General features: G+C 37.4%; 1 pseudogene; it reads right to left on the bottom strand.

Annotated features, from left to right (window-relative positions):
* The window catches only part of LOC117978426 (DNA primase large subunit-like), a 281293-nt pseudogene that overhangs the window by 112724 nt on the left and 149533 nt on the right, over positions 1–19036 (bottom strand).

Here is a 19036-nt window from a genome sequence, read left to right as displayed (position 1 = left end):
ACCACAGTGTCATGGCATAGAAGGGGCAAGAAATCATATTTCCAAGTAAAATGTTATTAGCTGGCACTATTAAAGAGAAATAAGGCATAGGATTGGGAATATAAGCACTACAGATAGGATTTTTAAAAAGTTGTTCAGGTTTATAGTAATTATTGTCCATCTAAAAATGTTCTATAGGCTAGGTATGATGACTCAGGCTCACAGCTTTAATCACAACCCTTCAGCATGCCAAGGCAGGAGAACGGCTTGAGCCCAAGAGTTTGAGACCAACCTGGGCAACATAGTGAGACTCCATCTCTACAAAAAATTTAAAAAAGAAAAAAATTAGCCAGGCATAATGGTGTCCACCTGTGGCCCTAGCTACTGGGAAGGATGAAGTGGGAGGTTCACTTGAGCCCAAAGGTCGAGGCTGCAGTGAGCCATGATTGCACCATTGCACTCCAGCCCAGCCTGGGCAACCCTGTCTCGAAAAAAAAAAAACCAAAAGTTTATAAAAGATTCTGCATAACATAATAGAAAATATTTTAAATTGTTTCATTTTATTTGTTCATATCTCCCAGTGCTCAAAACATTATGTGCATATATTCCTACAGATATATAACTCTGAAAGCAATTTCAGTCCTATAATTACTACTGGCAATATACCTATAAAGGAAAACATTCCTTTCCCAATCTTTTGTATTAGATTAATATGCAAGTTTCTTTTTATCTAAACTGAATTGTCAACACATTTATCCTTTTAGAATTTTCAACTACATTGCAGGGAGCATATTTAAAAAAAAAAATAGACCGTTTCATTTTCAGACCAAATTAAAATATCAGGTACCACTCTGATTTTTTTTTTCAAAATTACCTTGTCTGGATCCATCTTTCCTTTGATAAATTCTTGCTTCCAGAACTGCAATGCCTGTTCCAAAGTTAAACCAATGCCCTTCAGAAATAGGACATACTGCATTCGGCCTCCATGACGAAGATGGTGATTTTCCCGCAAGGCTTTATGTAACTGATGCATGCAACGTGGGAAGGATTTGGTAGAAAGCTACAAGAAAAAACAGTAGAGTTTTAAGTTAAGTGGAAGACTTATCAGGTACCCTGTAATATTTGTTATGGTTGCTAATTCAATTTAACTGGAATAAAAAAACAAACACCATAAGAAAGTGCTACTTTATTACTGTGGTTACAGATGACTCTTATCTGTATAAGATGTTTCTTATTAACATTTTTTATTGGTTACAAGTTAATATTTTAGATACTTTGGATTAAATAACATACTATTAAAATTTATTTTACCTGTTTTTTTAATTTAATTAAACTTTTTCTTTGAAGTTAACTATAGACTCCCATACAGTTACAAGAAATAATACAAAGAGATAGCATATATCCAAATTTCCCCAAAGATAAAATCATGTACAAGTACAGTAGATTATCACAAACAGGATACTGACATTGATACAATCCACTAGTCTTATTCAGGTTTCCTCAGTTGTACTCATGCACTTACTTCCGTATTAAATTTTATAGTTTTGTCACATGTAGGTTCATACATCCACCACCACAGTCAAGATGCAGAAAAGTTCTGTCACCACAAAGATCTCTCATGATTTTATAACCACCCCCATCTAACTTTTGCACCCTGCTCCCCTCCCTCAGCTCCCTAATCTTTGGCAACCACTGATCTGGTTCTCCATCTCTATAATTTTGTCATTTCAAGAGTATAATAGAATCATATAATATGTATTGTTTTGACATTGTCATTTTTTACTCAGCAGAATTCCCTCAAGATTCATCTAAGTTGTATATAAGCTCATTTCTTTATTACTAACTAGTTTTCCATGGTATGAATGTATCATAATTTATTTATTCACTCATTGAAGAACACTTGGGTTGTTTCCAGTTTGGGCTATTTCAAATGAAGCTATTATGAGCATTCTTGAAGAGGTTTTTATGTGAACATAAGATTTCATTTCCCTGAGATAAAAGTACAATTGCTGAATAGCAGATGAACTTTTAAGATAACTCAAATACAAAGCAGAACACAAAAATAAGAGAAACTTCTCATAAGGAAAATTCAAATAAATATGTTAAAGAAACCAAGTTAAAAGGAACAAAGTGTAGTTAGTGCCTTAGTGCTAAAAATGAAATATCATTTCCTACTTTAATTTTTCACTTACGGTTTCAATTGCATTCTCTATGACTTCCTTAAATATCCTCCCAAGACTTAAATTCTTACTCCCTCACATATGCCTTAGCAATTTCACTTCATCTATAAGAAAGAGCAGGTCTCACTTTGCTTGACTTTGCTGTTCCCTCTAGTGACCATCTAGTTTCTCTTCATTCTTTTACAGTAACAACTTCTGAATTTTTCCATCCCCAGTCTAGTTCATTCAGACCTATATCCTCCCTTGGTAGAACTAACTAGAAAGCCTTTCAGCTCCTTTTCATGAGACCATTTTTGTTGCTTCATATTAATATCTGATTTTTTTCTAAACATTGTTCTAATCCATACAATCAATATTCAACATCCTTAGTATGAACATGCAAGGTTTCCTCAATATCTGGTAACTACTTTTCTTTTTTTTCTTCTTTTTTTTATTTTTTTTGAAACGGAATCTCACTCTGTTGCCCAGGCTGGAGTGCAGCAGTGCCATCTTGGCTCACTATAACCTCTGCCTCCCAGGTTCATGCGATTCTCCTTCTTCAGCCTCCTGAGTAGCAGGGATTACAGGTGCCTGCCAACATGCCCAGCTGATTTTGGTATTTGTAGTAGAGACAGGGTTTCACCATGTTGGCCAGGCTGGTCTCGAACTCCTGACCTCAGGTGATCCTCCTACCTTGGCCTCTCAAAGTGCTAGGATTACAGATGGCATGACCCACTGCGCCTGGCCAATAACTATTTTTCAATTATACATAACAGAACAATTATTTATTAAGTGTTCTGGAAAATAAGCTAGGACCTAATTGTCCCCTTTAATTCAGTTAAGGAAAAAGACACCACAATTATTATATTCACTACTATGTAAGTGACACATAGTAGTCAATACATGAAATAAATGATAAAATGAGGGCTCCAACAAGGGCAAAACTTGAGCACCACAGAAGCACTGTGACAGGGAGCCCGGGAAAGCCCAGTATATTATTACTACACCAAAATAAGTCCTCGGCTCCAGTCCACTGGATTATTCACTATCCCATGACCACGCAGTCATGCTCTGTAGCTTCTCATTTTTCTCACTCTGCTAGCCCTGCCTGGTGCACCCTTCTCATGCACATGCCATGTAGCCAAAGCCAAGTCATCATTCAAGACCCAACTCAATTTCTATTTCTTTTGGCACATTCCTTGATTACTTCTTATTCATTCAACCAACAAGTATCTATTTAACACTTACTATGTGTACAGCCCTGGGGAACCAGTAGTGAACAAAGAAGTCAAAAACCCTGTCCTCGAAGAGCTTATTTTTAATAGGAGGAGACGGACAATGAATACAGACATTAAAAAGATAACATCTGATGCCAAAACACTGGAAATGAAATAAGAGAAATGAAATCAAGTGTGATTAGGGGAGAGGTACTTCCATTTGGGTGGCCAGGGAAGCCTTTTTGAGGAGATGGCATTTCAAGTAAGACAAAGTAAGTTGGATTCTAGTGAAATAAGGATCCTGAGAAGGAATAAATGTGGTGTGCTAAAAGAGAGAATAAGATCCATGTGACCAGAGCAAGTGAGTGAGCTGGAATGGAGCAGAAGATAAAATAGAAATGATGAGCACATATGGCTTCAGAGGCCACAACATGAGTTTGGATTTAAGTCTACATATGATGAAAACCCACTGGAGGGTTCTGACCAGAAGACTGATGTGATTCAATAAACAAAGAGAACTCTGGCTGTTATGTAGTGAAAAGACTATATGAGAGTAAGAATGGAAGCAGGAGGGATACTTAAGAGGTGTGGGCAGTAGTCCAAATAATAAAAATTAAAAAGATAGTGTCTGGCTATATACAGATAGAAAAATGATCATGGAAAACAAGCAAACAAAAGAATCATAAGTCCAGGATAGGGGATAAATTATCAACTTGGATCTTGCAGAGGCCAAGAACAATAACAAGAATAGCGCCAGTACACAAAACCATTAGCTAGGTGTTCAAATCATCAACGAATACAGGTGTGGGTGGAGGGGGTGGAATAGCAACAAAGGAGGTATCAGATGATATCATAAGATCACAAGGGCTTTAAAGGAGCTGGAGCTGTAACAATGGAAGGCAGAGAAATGTGGACCAAGAAAGACACTCACCGCATACCTATATACGAACTCGGGGGGAAAGTTGTCTCTACTTGAAGAGGCCCACAGGGGAAACAGCATTGAGAAAGCCAGATTTGTTAGAAGAAAAAACTAAAGAAAAAATTTGGAGAAGAGTTGCAAATACCAAGGGATATGCAAATGACATGCTGTTGTGAAGATCAAACAATATAGATACAGAGTTAGGAGGCAGTCCAAAAAAACATACATCTGTATTACTCACCACGAGGTCTCAGGCACAGACCCATGACAAGATCATCATCATAGCACTTAACATTATATTGCTCATTTATTATTTATTATTTATTATGTTGTCCCTCTCCCTCATGTAAGGTCTATGAAGGCAGGGACATTTTCTGTTTTCCTCACTTCTGTATCCACAGCACAATGGCTGCTACATAACTGATGGGCTCAATACATATCCATTAAATGAATTAATATTTCTATGAACTCCAACAGTATCCAACCAAATTCACATTTGCTTGTGAATGGGGAAACATCTAGGTAGAACAAAGAACAGAATTAACCTCCAACCATTCACATTATATAAGCACAAATTATATGAGTGGAAGTGAGAAAGGGGACTGTTAGAGATAAGTGTTTAATAAAAAAATTAAAAGATGGGACATCTTTGAGAACAAATTTCAAATCAACAAATCAACTGTGTAAAGTAGGCAACCCTATTGTTATTTCTAGACATATTAACTGCAAGTACTTTTTTATAATTTTTCAAATGGAAGATGACCTATTCATTCTGATCCAAACTCACGGTCTTTCTCTACTAGTCTTATTACAGTTCTTGTTTCCAAGCATTAAAATCCCTGTGTATTTTTAATTTCTTGTGAATAATTTGGTAGTCGTCTAACCCAAGATTATTTATGGCTGGCTTATTTTCCCTTTGTGTATGGAGTGCAAATGCTGTTATGTATTAAAGAGAAATTCTACAAGTATGGCAAAGTACGCTACCCTATGGAACCACAAAGTCAAATGATGCTAAAATAAGCTATCTATTAATCTCGTAGCCTACACTAGATGATGAATTGTCCTCTCCCCCTGAAATTCATATATCAAGTCCTGACCTCTAGTAGCTCCAAATGTGACTATATTTAGAGATGGGGCCTTTAAAGAACTCATTAAGATTAAAGGAGGCCATGGGGGTGGGGTCCTGGTCTCACACACTCAGTGTCCTTACAAAAAGAAGAGACACCAGGGATGTATGCAAGCAGTGGGAAAACCACAGGAGAACACAAGGAGAAGGCAGCCATCTGTGAGACAAGAAAGGCCCTGGAAGAAATCAAACCTACTATCCCTTTGATCTTGGATTTCGCGCCTCTAGACTGTGAGAAAATAAATTTCTGTTGTCATGACAGCCCTAACAAACTAATACACTTAGTGCTTTCCATTTCCCCTTTATTAAATGTATACAGTATTTAAATGTAAACACAAACTCCATTTAGCTATTTAAAAGAATTCCTGTTTGGAATCGTTGATTAAATTCTGTTTTCATAAAAGTACAGATAATTTTCTGATTAAATGATTTTCCTATGATTTTTAAAAAATCATCTAAGTAGGACATGGGATTTTCTTTCAAATTAATCAGCAAGCAGTGAAATAATATTCTATCTCCTCACCCAAAAGTCTTTGATTTAAGAAAATCTATGTTCCCTCCATTGATACAGTTCTAAGTTTAAAAGAATGTTCTACTTACCAAATCAATCTGATCTAAAGAAATCTTCCCAACATTTCCCTGGGTACTGTAATCTTGGCTAGTGTAGGAATGACTTTAAAAAAAGAAAAAAAATATTAAAACAGATTCATAAAATACTTTTGATCCCTTCGAAGGAAATTTTTTAAATTCTGAAAATGATTAAAATAAGAAAGCATTTTATATGTAAACCTTAGCAGAAACATAGCCAAGTGTTTTAAACATATTTAATGAAATTAATTTAAGTAACTTACTCCAAAATAATAGAAAAACATAGTAACAGTCTGAACCTCCTGACTCCTAGTCTAGAGCACCACTTCCATTTTTTTAGAAGCATAATCCAAGTTGTTGTTAAAGTTCAAACCTCTACCATTTATCCTTTATTAACAGCACGACAACATAGCAAAAAAGCAGCTGGAACTTAAATTGGGAATCATCACTTAAAAGTAGCATGTGAGCAAGTTACTTAGTTACTCTCTGTATGCCAGGTGCCTTATTGACTAATGGCGATAATAATGCCTGCTTTGCAGTGTTGATAGGAGGTCTGAATTGTAAGAATTTTTGTTAAAGAGCCTGACATAAAGCAATCACTGTTTATTAAAATAAATAATATCTGAATAACATTTTACAGTGTACCAAGAGTCTTCAATAGCCTCTAATTAGATCCTTGCAACCCCCTGAAAGAGCGTTTCTGTAAATCATTTGATGAATGGAGGCTTGGAGGAGTTAGAAACTTGTTAGGATCAGAAAGCAAGTCAGCAGTGCAGTGGGAACTCAAAGCTTTTGATTCCTAATTCCCCATTTTTTCACTGCACCATATCATCCTCTTCCCTATAATAAATTTTCCTGCATGATTATCTTCAAATTAGGAAACATAACTTGGTATATACTACCTTAAGCCACCCACCTCAGTAATGTTTCACCTCCTTCACACAACACACTACTCATGCCCAACTCCATGAACACAGACTCAGGTGCATGCAGGTGTGACATAGCAAAAAACAGATGCTAGATTACATAGAAATTCACAATCAAACCAAAGATTATACAAATACCACAACTAAAGGGAAACCCTGGAGTGAAGAGTCATTATGATCATAAAGAATTCCACCGGGGCAACAGAGTAAGACTCTGTCTCTACAAATAATAAAAATTAAAAAAAAACAAAAACAAAAACAGAAACCTGGGCATGGTGGCATGCCTGTAGTCCTAGCTATCTGGAGGCTGAGGTAAGAGGATTGCTTGAGCCAGGGAGATCAAGGCTGTAGTGAGCCATGATCATGCCTGAGCATTCGAGCCTAGGTGATAGAGCGAGACTCTGTCTCAAACAAACAAACAAACAAACAAAAAATCCAGATACTACTTTCTATCTGCTCAGTTACAGATTCTTCCTGCTGAACCACATATACGCTCAAGATGGTCTGTAGATAGGCTGTTGTTTCCATAATCAATCAATTTTACTGATTAAACAATGGGTATGGATTATGAAGCAAAACCACAATATAGCTGGCTCACACCTGTCATCCCAGCAATTTGGGAGGCTGAGGCAGGCAGATGGCTTGAGCCCAGACGTTCAAGACTAGCCTAAGCAACAACATGACAAAACCTTGTCTCTACAAAAAAGACAAAAATTGGCCAGGCATGGTAGTGTGTGCCTGTAGTCCCAGCTACTCAGGAGGCTGAAGCAGTAGGATGGCTTGAGCCCAGGAGGTGTAGGATGCAATGAGCTGAGATCATGCTCCACCCTGGGTGACAGAGTAAGACCTTGTATCAAAAAAAAGGAAAAAAAAAAGGTACAGATTTCCCCTCCCTGCAAGTTCTCCTTCTACAGGCTAAGAAGGACCTGAGAATTACTCTGAGAGCAGAATGGGTAGACTAATACTGAGGGAAACCAGAAGATGCCACCCCCAAAATATGAGGGATTATTGAGCGAAGGCAATTTAAGAAGAAGCAGATTCAGGAAAGCTCTCTGCCCTCCCTCTATCTGCCTAAAAGCAAAACACAGATTTACAAAGACAAAAGTCATCCTGCCCACCTTTTACCAGTGAGAACAAAGGTTGATCAGTGAAGATAACTTCAGATTCTTATTATGTGGAGATGATACCAGAGGAAACTATATGAACAAGCTTTACCAACTGGTCTTTATCTGCCATTTATTTGCCTTCTCACAAGTTGCTGCCACCAGAGACTCAAAGTCCTTTTCCTTTGCCATGTCACTTCTCTAGAAATGTATTGCTCTTAGTTGAATTTGCTACGTAAACTTGAATTGAAAGCACCTTTTTTGAGAACTACTTACTTTCTGGATGTTTTCCATGCATATGTCTTCCATAGCACACACATGTGCTGTGGTTTGAATATCTGTCCCTTCCAAAACTCATGTTTAAATTTAATCCCTAATGTGGCAGTATTGAGATGTGGGATTAGTGGATAGAGGATTAATAGATTAATGAGTTGCCATGGGAAGGAAACTTGCGGCTTTACAAAATGAGGAAGAGAGACTTGAGCTGGCATGTTAACACACTCAGCCCCCTCGCCATGCGATGCCCTATACCACCTCAAGACTCTTCAGAGAGTCCCTACCAGCAAGAAAGCTCTCACCAGGTACACCCTCTGGACCTTGAACTTCCCATTCTCCATAACTGTAAGAAATAAATTTGTTTCCTTTATAAATTACCCAATTTCAGATATTCTAAGCACAGAAAACTGATACAAAATGTTAATAAACTTGTTTGTTTTTCTCCTATTAATCTGTCTTTTGTTACATGGGTCCTTTCCAATCTATAGGGCTTGAAGAAAAAATTCTTCTTCTTCCCCTATGAGACCATATCCTAAAACACATCTCCTCTTGTATTATTTTCCCTTGCCTTGAATTATCTTTCCCTTGAGTAACACCTTTCTGACAATGTGTTATTGGATTCTGTGCATTCCATTAATTTCAGTAGCACCATGGCATATAAAACTCATGCAAAGTTAAATTGATAGCTGCCATTTAACTTTAATGTTTTAGACTTTAGTACACAGCATAAGCAGATAATTGTTTCAGTGAAATCTCAGGAATAAAAATGTTATTTCTTTTTCCAACATGTCTTACAGTAGAGCAAAGAGGCAGCATGGGGCATTGGGAATGGCAGTAGGCTAGGAGTATGAAGACACGTTCTTGGTTTTTTTTGTTTGTTTGTTTGTTTGTTTTTGAGACGGAGTCTCGCTCTGTCTGTCGCCCAGGCTGGAGTGCAGTGGGGCGATCTCGGCTCACTGCAAGCTCCGCCTCCCGGGTTCACGCCATTCTCCTGCCTCAGCCTCCCGAGTAGCTGGGAATACAGGCGCCCACCACCACGCCCGGCTAATTTTTGTATTTTTGAGTAGTGACGGGGTTTCACCGTGTTAGCCAGGATGGTGTCGACCTCCTGACCTCGTAGTCCACCCACCTCAGCCTCCCAAAGTGCTGGGATTACAGGCGTGAGCCACTGCGTCCGGCTGGTTTTTTGTTCTTTAAATCCCAGTTCTGCAAACTGGGACAAGTCACTTAACCATTCTGATTTGCATCATCCTTATTTGTAAAATGGCACTAATAATGCCAGCCCTGCCTAATTAACAGAAATACTGGGGAAATCAAATGAAATAATGTATCCAAAGTGCTAATTAAAATCAGTAAAGCATACTCCAGCACAAAGAGCAATTGCAGTCTTGACCAGTAAGTACAGAAATAACAGGATTGTAAGAGAGACAACAGCATGATCCTGTAGAGGAGCCATCACCCAGCTGGGAAGTACTAGGCCATGCCATTGACCCTTATAAGTCTCAGCTTCTTAGTCTATCAGCTGAAGGTGGTGATTACAATGATGTAACAGGATTGGTTCAGATCAAATAAACAAATATGAAAGGCCTCTATAAATGGTAAAATGATGTACAAACAGAATTATAGTTATTGAGTAAATGAAGCCAAATGATTACTATGCCGCAAGGAAGTTGTTCTCAGCCCAGATTAATGCATGCTATACTAAGTACAAAGAGAAGACATATAAAGAGGACATATACATTTGCCTAAATGACAGTATAAAATGCTTGTTCTTCCACACCTCACTAGAATATACAAAAGGGCTAAATTTCAAGGAAAAAAAGAAAAAAAGCAAGAGAATGCTAGCAACGATGAATGCAAAGACTTTATTGGTATAAATGCCTACAGAGAGAATATAAGTAGACTTAAACTGTGTAGACATCAAACTTCTAAAAATATTTTTGGCCAGTCCTAGTGGCTCATGCCTCTATTCCCAGCACTTTGGGAAGCCAAGGCAGGAGGACCGCTTGAGCCCAGGAGTTAGAGATCAGCCTGGGCAACATATAGCAAGACATCATTGCTACAAAAAAAAAAAAAAAAAATTAGCTGGGTGTGGTGGCACACACCTGTAGTCTCAGCTACTCAGGAGGCTGAGGTGGGAGGATTGCTTGAGCCTAGGAGTTTGAGGTTGCAGTGATTTATGATCACATCACTGCAGTCCAGCCTGGATGAGGGATTGAGACCCTGTCTCAAAAATAAAAAATAAAAACTCTATAAAAAAGACATATACGTAATAGAAAGAAGGCCACCAGCCTAGTGTGGGCAAGTATGGAACCCATGGGGGTGGGGATGAATATGATAGAAATGAAGATGTTAAGTATCAGAATTAGGAATGACATGACATTTCTCCTCTACTCATCTATAATCAGAAAGGCTTACTTATGTCTGCATTAGAGGAAGTGATAATAAACATCACAGCTACTTAAACCTATTTGAACTAGTTAAGGATAGCTGGGGGGCAGGGGGATTGTTAGATACAACACAAGAAAGGCAGATGGTGAGAAGCCTGTATCCCATGCTCTGCAGGCAGTGAAAAATCATGAAAAGATGTGAGGCAAGAACTGACATAATCCAGTTTACACTTGAGAAACAAAGCAGTGTGGGGAAATAATTAGAAAGGGGAGGGACTGGCAACTAACTGGAAGAATACTGTAGGCAATGTTACATCCAGGTGAGGAAAGGTGAGAGCCTGAGTAAAGTAGTAACGATGGAGAAAGGAAGGCAATAGATGGGTTCAGGAAATTTTCTGGAAAAGAATGGATATGCTTTGATGAAGGAGGTAGAAAAGTCAAGAATAACAGATCAGTTTCTAGCCTGAGTGACTGAGTGCTTCCAAGCCAAGATTTCACTTTCCACAAGATAAAAACTATTTAGCCTAAACAATAAAACTGTAATTCAGGAATAAACTTACAAAGAAATTATGAAAATACAAGTTTTGATAATAAATTTTCTTCACTCATCTTTACAATGTTTCCAGGTGAATGGTTTTTTCCTCATAATAATGAAACATTGACAGAAGCTCAAAAATCAAGGTAGAAGAAAAACAAATAATGCTGCCATAACATAAAAAAACCCTTAAAAGCAATTCACATTGGCTCATGAAACTGGCTTTTACCTGGAGGTGCCAAAAGATGGTTCTAAAGGAGAATCCTAACAGGTAGCCAGGGAAAGAGACGCGCCCTTCTCCATTCAGAGCTCAGCACCAGCTTTCTATCATACTGCTGCCAAATAAATGAAGCTGCTATATTAATGAATTGTCAAAATATATTCTTATTTTCATGATTTGAAAATGATCGATTTTATGAGGGAACATGTCTTAGTAATTATATTGGGAAAACACAGAAAGTCATTTTTAAATGCAAAAAACATTTCTAATTGCTTCAACATCTATAAACACATGCAAACCCAGCAGAAAACAGTTTTCTGTCCATTTAAAATACTCACAGCTTTATTTTGAGAGACATTCACTGTCACCAACATAGTTTTTTAAATAAGGGATTCAGTAAGCATAAAAGCTTTCCTACTCCTAATGTTTCATAAAAGAATACAGTGAGATGTAACACAAATACCATTTTTTCAATATAAAAGACCGAAGAACATTTTAATGGGTCACAAAATTCAAATTATGTCATTAACGACTATTTTGCCAAATATAAAGGCCAATGTTTGATTAATCAGAGAATCTTGAAAAATCTGAATTTGATTTCCTTAATTCTCAGTTTAGCCACTAATTTTCCACAAGTTTAAAAGGAAAAAGACAAGGCAAGCTATGCATCAATTTTTTTCATCCATAAATATGTGTGGTAATGGATAAGGAATTGCAGTGATTTACTTACACTCCCTATGCATAATTTATTTGCTAAAGTATCAGGTGAAAGGCATTAAGGGTGAAATATCACTTTTCTCAAGTTATAGAAAAGTAGTGAAAACAATAAAGATGTGGTTCAGTGAATATTCAATTACATTAGAAATCTATCTGAAGACATTGGATTGTAAAAGGATACAGTGTATTTTTGCTAAAATGTAACAATTGCTGCACTGTAACAGCAAAATAAACACCTTCACTACTGAAACAGAACCATATAAATGCATAAAACCCAGGACAAACTACTTTTCTAATATCACTAGATTGTCAGATTCTCTCTCTATAAGACACTTTTTTTCCACATCCCAGTTGTTGTCCTTATCTGGATGTAAAAGATTCTAATTACTAAAACAAACAAACAAATAAAAAAACACCACACACACACCTTCAGGAATCCCTGTACAACCCCCCTATCTCTCAGCATACACTTATTAAGCACCTTTGTGACCAAGGAAGGGTCCAAGCAGTGAAGGATCCAGACATAGTCCAGGGAGGATAATGTGATGAGTGCCACAACAATGCTCAAAACAATTGTTCCTCAAGCCCGCAGAGCGGAGGTCTCTTCTAAATGAAGGGTGAGAGGAGAAGGTAGGCAATGTGGAGCATTACAGATTTTTGAGCAATACAATGGCACTGAATAGAGAGAGCTATGCTTTAGAAACACAGACTACAGGATTCTAGAATGTTATTAGAATGTTGTTGAAATACCGGACAACAGGTCTAGGTTGAATAGAGAAGCCTGCAGAGCCACAGGGGGAGGTGATCTTGGGGAACTGAAATAGAAGTCTGGGGTGAAAGGAAGATGACAATCAGTAGGAATGAGCAACTAGGGAGTAAAGTGGAAGAATTAGAGATTGTAGTTGGAAAATAATTTAAGCTTGGAGGTTTAGAAGTAGGATGTGATAATCACAAAAAAAGTCAAAGGCCTGGTTGTTTGAATATTTTTATCATTTGTAGTTTAACAATGTTGAATATATTAAAACATTCTGACATTTTGACCAGGTTCATAAAAGTATGTGATTAAAGTTTGCTAAGGTTGTTGAAGGGGTTTTAAAGTAAGAATGTGATAAGGGCGTAGCATTTTGGAATAATAAAGTCTTTTTCTTGGGATCTGAAGGCTTATCACATAACAGATGGAGGGGCAGAAAAGAGAAGCAAAGCCAAGAAAATTTCTAAAAAGTAGTTTATAGATGAAGAGGTTAGGTTAGAGAAAAAACACAAGCAAAGGCAGGTGGGCAGGGGGTGGGGGAGAAATTCGGTAGGAAATTAGGCAGGTCCTGAGATAGGTCTTTAATCAAAGACCATTAAAATATAATTTTAAAAACCCCTTTAAGTCCTATTTCCTTTGTAATAATATAGTGCTAAGTTTCTGTTTTCATGAAAATTTGAGGTTTTCTCCAGGTTTCTAAACACCTAAGTGTACATATAATAGTGCCTTCTAAGAAAACAGAATTTTGCAATTGTGTATAACAAACTCTGCCTACACAAAAGTAATCTGGTGTTTTTGTTTTGTTTTGAGGTGATGGTCTTAAATTATATATTCTGCTATAAGAGAATTCATGATACACAAAATATATAAAAGCATCTTTTTTTTTTTTTTTTTTTTAATTTGAGACGGAGTTTTTCTCTTGTTGCCCAGGCTGGAGTGCAATGGTACGATCTCGGCTCACCACAACCTCTGCCTCCCCGGTTCAAGTGATTCTCCTGCCTCAGCCTCCCGAGTAGCTGGGATTACATGCATGTGCCACCATGCCTGGCTAATTTTGTATTTTTAGTAGAGACGGGATTTCTCCATGTTGGTTAGGTTGGTCTTGAACTCCTGATCTCAGGTGATCAGCCCGCCTCAGCCTCCCAAAGTGCTGGGATTACAGGCATGAGCCACCGTGCCCAGCCAAAAGCATCTTTTAATGGTTGCATTTGTTCAATAAACTTACATAAAACTTAATTAAAACACAGTCGCACCTGAGGAAATTTTCCCTCTCATATTATCTCGCTCATTAAACATAAGAGGCCAGCATGGCTAGTTTTCCAATATAGCTTAAAATCACAGTAAACAGAAAATTATAAAGCTAACAGAATTTCAATAATTTATAGGCTGAAAAGAGAAAGGTTAAGACTTTCAAAACATACAAAACACATATTTACACAACCAAATTTAAATGATCCCATTTTAAATCCAATGAAAACAATCTAATTTTGGAGAATGCAGGGGTTGGGGAATGACCAAGACAGCAAGGCATAATTAATCATATCCACACTAAACTAGAGTTTCCCCCAAATACTGTCTCACAAACATCTAATGTACAGCGCAAAAATACCATGGATATATAAAAGGATAAATCTGAAACAGATGCATCTGCACACATCTGATCTGTGAATTGTAGTGAAAGGCAGACCTACTCCTGGACTTTGTAGAAACAACAGAAATTTAAGTCCTGTTCAATGTACCACGAATATCAATATGAGCACTTAGGTACTCAACAGGGAATTGTTTTTGAGTGTTGAAACTCAGAGTTGAAAACAAAAAGCAGAAATTACATGAAAGTGGATTTATGGGTCTCATGGCAAGATTAGCTGGTTAAGAAAAATAATAATAATCTTTTCATGCTGTGGCACTGATTGTTAGCAGAAGATGGATCATCACACCTCAGCTCCAAGAGTGGTATTCACCAGCTCCACTACTGTGATATAAATGCCTATGAATGGCCCCCCGGGCGTAGTCATCTCTTATGGTCAAGACTGCAGGGGTGAAATAGACCCCAGTCTCCCATAGCACTCCCAGGCTTATTAGGAAGAGGAAATTCCCGCCTAATAAATTTTGGTCAGACCGGTTGATCTTAAAAGCCCTGTCTCCTGATAAGATGCTATCAATAACAATGGTGCCCAAAACTTCATTAGCAATTTTAATTTCACCTCGGTCCTGTGGTCCTGTGATCTCGCCCAGCCTCCACTTGCCTTGTGATATTCTATTACCTTGTAAAGTACTTAATGTCTGTGACCCACACCTATTTGCACACTCCCTCCCCTTTTGAAAATCCCTAATAAAAACTTGCTGGTTTTTGCGGCTTGTGGGGCATCACGGAACCTACCGACATGTGATGTCTCCCCCGGACACCCTGCTTTAAAATTTCTCTCTTTTGTACTCTGTCCCTTTATTTCTCAAGCTGGCCGACGCTTAAGGAAAATAGAAAAGAACCTACGTGAATATCAGGGCAGGTTCCCCGATAATGTCATTGGTAAGAAAAAGAGGGAGCACTTCTGAGATCACACAGAGGAATAGAAAGTACTCTCTGTCCTCCATGATTAGTTCCTGATTGCATAAAGAAGAGTCCTATGTCCCAAAACAAAAGATAAAAACAGCAGTACATTTCTACAAAGACAAAAAGCATTTCTTATCATAGTTACCCTTTGGAAATAACAGAAAATCCATCAGCTTTTTGTCCAAATTACCATCTCATTCAGTCTCAATATTTAGCAGCTTGGAAAACGGAATTAAAGGTAAAATTTTTTAACCTGACAGTTTCTATAATTCACTCATCCATTCATTCATTTATTCATTCATTCAAGTGTTTACTGAGGTCCTATTATGCCATTCTTATAAGTAATGGGGAGACAGTGGTACACAAGATGGCCAAATTCCTTCATCTAATGGAGCTCATACCCTAGGCAAAAAAATACTGAACAAGCAAACAAATTAAAACGATCATTCCAACTAGTGATGTTGCTGAGAAGAAAACATAACATAGTGAGAAAATATGATAAAGCACTTGTGAGGGTGACTTTACATTGGATGATTAAGGACACACCTCAATAAGACCTGAGAAGATGCACCGCTATACACATTTTTGTTTGTTTCCACCACTGTACACATTTGATGACTGTTCCTGGTAGATTGTATGTATGCAGTAAGTCAAGAACCAAGATACCGCTACTAAAAGTGGGCATTTAAAATTCATCTTGTATTATCCTTTCTAGCACTACTTTCCAAATAGTAATTAGAAACAATTGAGAGTGCATTAAACTTTTGGTGAGTCTTGGTAGTCTGCCTTTCCTCAGCTCAATTTATTAATTTTGTTTTGTGTTTACTCTGAGTAAATAAAGGTTAATTGGTTCTGGAATGCCAGGGGGTGCTCTTAGGTTAACTAAACATTTAGACTCACATGACTATGCCATAGACCCCTTGTGGCATCAGTTTACTTGGAAAGATCCAGGACAGGAATCACAGCTTGCTAGCTGGGCAGCTTCAAGTATTCCTCTTCCATGGAGTCCTTACACAGTCCTGCACAGGTGGACAGCTCATTCAGGTACAGAGGCAAAATCCCCACCAGTAGATGTGAGAGCTGCCCTGACTTAGGAGCCTCATGACCTTCAGTGGCCACAGTTGCTTATAACAGCTCCATACATATAGCTTTTCCAGGGCTACCTCAGATTTGAAACTCTAAGCCCCACTACTATGATTTTTAAAAAATATGTAATTATTTAAATAAATTTCCAATACAATATGGAACTACACTATCAAATACAGATACCATTAACTAAAATTGGTTGCTGAAATTAAAATTTTAATTAATTAAAATTAAATAAAATTTAAAACTCAGTTCTTTAGTAGCACTAGCCATGTTTCAAATGCTCAATAGCTGTAAGTGGCTATTGGCTACTGGATTAAACAGTACAGGTATAGAACACTTCCATCATCACAGAAAGTTCTATTACATAGCATTCAACAAGTTGCTTTTTGTTGCTAATACATCACCAATACTGCCACAATGCTTTCTCAGGCCTTTTAAGAATATTATTTCCCATAACATCATTAATATTTTGCACTGTTAGTGTTTCATGACTAACACAGTGTAAAATCACTAATTTTCCTTTGTAACTTAACCAGAGAGTGATCAATGTTTTAAAGAAACCCAATGAGTGAAGAATAGGAAATTTAACAACTGCAGATATTAAAACTATTAAAAAAGCATAAGAAATCATAAATTTTACTTTCCAGTGGTATCTTGGTTCTTGACTTACTGCATACATACAAGGCTCCCAGTATCCTGTATCCACAATCCAGAAATTCCTGAGAAACTTTGGAGTCAGAGGACTAAGGGAAATCTACAATGTCTGGTTGGAGATAAGCTACAAGACCACTGTGACAAGCGAAGTTTCATTATTTCCAGGATGCTACGTGCTCTCATATAATCACATACCTCCACTATGCCAAGAGTCATCATGATTTATTATAATTACTTTAGTTAAACTTCTCTTTTTACTGATAACTATTCAGTCCTACAAAGGCAGAAATAAATGTATCCCTAGAACCTAACATCATGTGAGGCAACCAGTAAGAGTTCCTTTAATATGTGTTCAATAAACAATAAATAAAACAAACTCTTAGAATGCTAAAAGGTGTGTGAGCATGTATTACTGAACAGCTCTCACACAAAGTACCTCAGTACATCTCAGCCACTATATGTAACCTCTTTACAAAGTCTACTATTTACAGCAGTGTTTATTTGCCTTGTTCTAGGTAGCTGGTTGATAAGACAAGAAAGATTTTTCTATCTTCCTTCAATAGCATTAAAAAGAAAATCAGTAACTTTTTATATTTCTGTTAAGAACTCATTTCTTATACCTTTTTTCAACTTTAAGATATATTAAACTAGTAAAGTAAATTAACTACAAAACTCCAGGAAACGTTAGTATTCTACATAAATTAAGAATGGTGACTTACGTGTAAAATTGATGAAAAGTGATACAAAAAGCTGTTTTCACTCCATACTCCCACCTCAAAAGAAAACCTTCACTATAAGAGGCCAAATCAGTGACCCTCCACATATGCTCTAATTCCTGGATCCTCTGAATGTGTTAGGTTACATGGTAAAAGGGGCTCTGCAGATGTAATTAAGGTTAAGGATCTTAGATGAAAAGATTATCCTGGATATCCCTGTAGTCTGATCTAATCGCATGGGCCTTTAAAAGCAGAAAACTTTCTCAGGTTGGAGGCAGTGTGACACAGCAGCATAAGTTAGAGAGATCTGAAGCATGGGAAGGCTCTGAGATGGGACCCACAGGCAAGGACTTCAGAGGCCTCTAGGAAATCATGGAAAGCATGAGAAGGAATGTGGGCAGCCTCTAGGAGGAAAGACCAGGCTTCAACTGACAGCCAGCATAAAAACAGGATCTCCAACAACTTAAATAACCTTGGAAGTAAATTCTTCCCCAGAGCCTCCAGTAAGGAATATAAGCCTTGCTGACACCTTGATTTTAGCCTGGCAAGACCCATGTCCGATTTCTAACCTACAGACTGTGAGATAATAAATGGGCATTGTTTTAATCCACTAAATATGTGGCATTTGTTAAGGTTGGAATAGAAAACAAATACACTTGTCACTTTTTATTTTCTTTATATAAAAATGCTAGTGTCATTGCTAAATATCAGGGAATATATATGCAATGTACTTATGCACACAGACATATGACATGAGTGATTTTTAAATATTCTAAGGGATTGTTTGAAAAAATGGGTATAAAGGCTCTAATCTACACACGCTAATAAGCTTTAACATTTGGCTTCCTCAATTCCACCTTTTTCAAGTCACTCGTTCACTTGTTAAGAAATCTGCCACTTTCTCACTTGGGCAAGATGGCATTTTTAGACTAATGAACTTCCCTGTATTTTCAAAGCTATACACCACCTAGGCGGCTGCTGTTCTTTGTTCTTATCTCCATCTGATCTGCTGGAAAACATCTATGATGCAATTCCTTCTACATAAAGTTACTACAGTATTTCTTCTCAGTTACTTTGGCTGAATACACAGAAACTGTTCACATTCTATAATTTTTTGCCA

Source organism: Pan paniscus, chromosome 5 (assembly GCF_029289425.2).
Source record: "Pan paniscus chromosome 5, NHGRI_mPanPan1-v2.0_pri, whole genome shotgun sequence".
Classification (NCBI taxonomy): Eukaryota; Metazoa; Chordata; class Mammalia; order Primates; family Hominidae; genus Pan; species Pan paniscus.
This window is presented reverse-complemented; position numbering and strand designations above follow the sequence as displayed.